At 37.1% G+C, this 3,949-nt stretch overlaps 1 pseudogene; it reads right to left on the bottom strand.

Moving 5' to 3' along the window:
• Nucleotides 1-3,132: 3,132 nt before the first annotated feature.
• LOC129472175 (selenide, water dikinase 1-like) lies at nucleotides 3,133-3,949 on the bottom strand (annotated as a pseudogene).

Genomic DNA, 3,949 nt, shown 5'->3' with positions numbered 1-3,949 from the left:
GACCCTGATTGTGTTAAGTCTGCTAATGTTACATTGAGTAAAAAATAGTCACATGGTCAAATCCTACATTAATGAAATGGGGTAGTATATGCAGGTAGGGGATGGGAAATAATAAATGCTTTTTAAGAATAATATAATCTGCTATACCATCTATGAGCTGATACTAGCTTTCTATTACCTTATTCTGCAATTTGTTTAATGTTGAAGTCTTTCTGAAAGATCCTTCAACCTTCCTGGGAGACTGTGATCTGAGAAAGCCATCAAAAACCCATTTATGGCTGGGTGCGGTGGCTCACGCTTGTAATCCCAGCACTTTGGGAGGCCGAGGCGGGCGGATCACGAGGTCAGGAGATCGAGACCACGGTGAAACCCCGTCTCTACTAAAAATACAAAAAATTAGCCGGGCGTGGTGGCGGGCGCCTGTAGTCCCAGCTACTCAGAGAGGCTGAGGCAGGAGAATGGCGTGAACCTGGGAGGTGGAGCTTGCAGTGAGCCGAGATTGAGCCACTGCACTCCAGCCTGGGCGACAAAGCGAGACTCCGTCTCAAAAAAAAAAAAAAAAAAAAACCATTTATTTTTTTTGGCATAATTTAAATTCTTAGACAGCGTTCACATTTATTAATGTTACATACATAAGAATTTACCCACCATATTCCTCCTTGAGTCCAGTTCAGTATAAAAAAAAAGTTGATTTCTCCCCACTATCTTTTCATGGTTTGCTGCATGAAATTCTGTTCTATAACCATTTTTCACAATTGTCTAACAATGTTATAATAGATTGGTTGCTTACTATGAATTTTTAGGAAAGTCATGGCTTCTCCAGTCATTTCTTGCTTATCAAAATTATTTCATGAGGTGGTTTAGGCCTTGTATATTCGAATATGATGTTTGCTCCTTTCTACTTAAAAAACAACTTAGATCACACTGTCTTGCCCTGATAACTTGGTAGAAGTTGCTTCATCATTGTTGTTGTGGTAAGAGTTATTAATATTTTTTCATATTCTATTTTAAAAATTAAAATTTTAAAGATCAATGTCTTTGACTATCTTCCCAATTCTAGTACATTTTTAAAAAAGTAACTAATGTTATCAGCTTTGTACATTTAAAAAGAAGTAACTAATGCTATCATCTTTGTATGTTATCACTCAAGACCATTTTATATGTCTTTAGTTATATATGTGTGTGTATACTGTATATATATTATTCCATTTCTTCTAGAAAAGTCGATTTTTGAACAGAACTTTTTCTTTTCCCAAATGTCCCCTCCTTAGGAATCTATCGTTGATCCTTGAAGTTTGGTAACATCTTTAAATTTGTATATCTCCCTGTTAATTATTTTATGGCATTTTCCTGGACATTTTTATACACACATACATATGTATAATTAAAATGGAAGAATAATGTTCCAAAATATGGTGGAAGAAAAAATTCTTTTCTTTCAGAGGTTTCCAACACATTTTATTTTGCAGATCACTGATTTGAAGCTTTCAAGGACCAACATCTCTATCAATTCCTATAAAATGTCCAATTAGTTTCAGTTACATACCAGATTGTTCTGTACTGCACACCATACTATGGCTTGGGGTCTGGTCACACATGTATAAAGGCCGCCCACTGGTTCCTGAAGCATGGTGTGTCCAAGTGAATGCCTCTTCCAGGGAGCTTCATTTTCCCGGGGGTGGTTTCCTTTGGCAAGAAGTTGATCAGTTTACACATGTGGCTTTGGTGCCTGTGAGCAGAAAGTGTCTGAAACTTGTAGGATGTGCTGCTTTTTCTCTTATGAAGACAGACACCTGAGAATCCACTGCCCTTATGCTTAATGACAGGAATTCCTCCTCATTGTTTAGTAGGTTAAAATATAAGGAAGCCTGTTTTTAAGTAACACAGATAACACCTTTTTAGATTGCTTATTTATTCTAGAACTATAACATTTAATTCAAGAAAATACGGGTCCCATGAAAGATTTAAGAGTTTTATAAAACTAAAATCTGGTTTCTCCCAGCAAATAGTACTTTAGGCAAAACCCTTCCAATGTTTCTAAAATAATACTAAAAGGGCATCTGATTATACAAGAGCAATTTTAAGAATTATATATTTATTTGAATAATAAACTTACATTTGAGCTGCAATTTTGGCTTTGCAGATTTTTAACACAGATCACAAAAAACATGGTCAAAAAAAGTACTAGTGCAAAGGACAAAACAGTGCTAAGAATTAGACTAAATATAGCTGCTGCTTTTAAGAAAAAAGGCCTGAAATTACTATACAAAATATAAAGTGTATTAAACACTACCATCCATAGAACAGTCTTTATTATTAATTATGTTTAAAATTATTTGCATAATTAATTATATATTGAATTGTAAATGAGTATTATACATGAACCTCCTTTTGGAAGGGAATTTCTCGTTGCATTATGAAATGTTTAATTATATTACATTGCAAAAAGTATCCTTTTTTGCTATTGATAAAGAAAACCATTAATGGTATTACTGTAAATATGAGGAAGGCTACAAAAAAAGAAATCTTATTTCATTTTTTCAAAGTGTTTTTCATGCAGTGAAGTATTTGCCATGTTGAACCAAATACAGTAGTGGAGAATGTCCTGGGTCTAAGATGCTCTTGAATGACAAGACAAGGCTTTTCAATTCAAAGACTAGAAGTAATCACGTAACCCTCTTATGACTGGGATATCATCGTGTGCCACTCACCACTGCTGTCTTTCCAGAAAACCATTCAAGTCACTTAAACCATAAGACTTACCCGATAAATATACATAAAATGAAAAGATATCAACTGCTATTTGACATCGCTATTGGTAATGTCTGTTAAGAGAGCACCTATGTGCAAGAGATAAGTGTCTAGAGATTCAAAATGAATCAACAGTATCAGGTAACAATATAGTTCTCAACTCAGAAGCTGACTCAAGATTAGGTGCAATTTCAGTTAATGTAACAGGGAAAAAAAGACAATGGATTTTATTTTGTTAATTGTATCCACTCACAAATTGACTTAGGGTCACCAGATGTGTAGACACAATGAGATTTTTGTTGTTTATAGTCTTTAATTGAAGCGATGATGAAGAAAATAGATCTATTTTAAAACAAAACCAAAAAGCTATTTCTGTCTAGATTAAGAAGTGGCCCCAGGTGTGGGATTCACATTTTGAGTGGCTACTTGGGCAACCTCAGTGATCCAGGATTGGTCTATGATTCCAGCTGCGTGGTTGCCCTTCTCTACAATCCTAATAATCCATGCTTGGTGGCCTCCACCACATTCGGGGGAGTTTATCTCTGCACAGAACCAAGCTGCTTGCTCCTGTGGTAAACAGATCAGAATGCCTCCTGCTGTCTCTGGACATGTTCCGTGCATGAGGCTGAACATGTTTCCACAGGCCTTGCTCATCACAGTCGTCTTGGCCAGCACAGGGGCCATTGTGAATTACAAAAAACCATTCCTCTGCTGCTTGGTCAGGTTCTGTGTATGGCCCCAAATTCTAATGCCCGTGATGTCCGTGGCTGCATGGGTGCTGAACGTGTGCATGATGAAGATTTCCTGTTGAACTTCACCATGTTCATTATTGCTTCTTGGTATGTCAACTCTACATCTTCGTGGGTGAACACTAGTTTAATTTTATTTCATTTTTCAGGAATATCCAGCCACTGCTATTTGACACAAGTGGCAGTGGTGTACAGCCACTGCCACTTGTGCCCCCAGGGGTTTTGTGAACTCCAGCACATCCCCTGGCTCTGTATTGTCTGGCGTGATAAATTCATTGGCCTGTAGTTGCAGTGACTCCTCCCAAAACAATCCAGGAGGTTAGCACTGTTTGGCCACTCATTACAGACATTCCTGCTTCCTCGGCTGCATCTTTAAAGCCCTGTATAATCAGGGGCATCACTTTATCCCTTTCCTTGTCAGTCGTTTCATTATTGATGAAAGAAAACAT

This window comes from Symphalangus syndactylus, chromosome 22, assembly GCF_028878055.3.
Source record: "Symphalangus syndactylus isolate Jambi chromosome 22, NHGRI_mSymSyn1-v2.1_pri, whole genome shotgun sequence".
NCBI classification, from domain to species: Eukaryota; Metazoa; Chordata; class Mammalia; order Primates; family Hylobatidae; genus Symphalangus; species Symphalangus syndactylus.
This window is presented reverse-complemented; position numbering and strand designations above follow the sequence as displayed.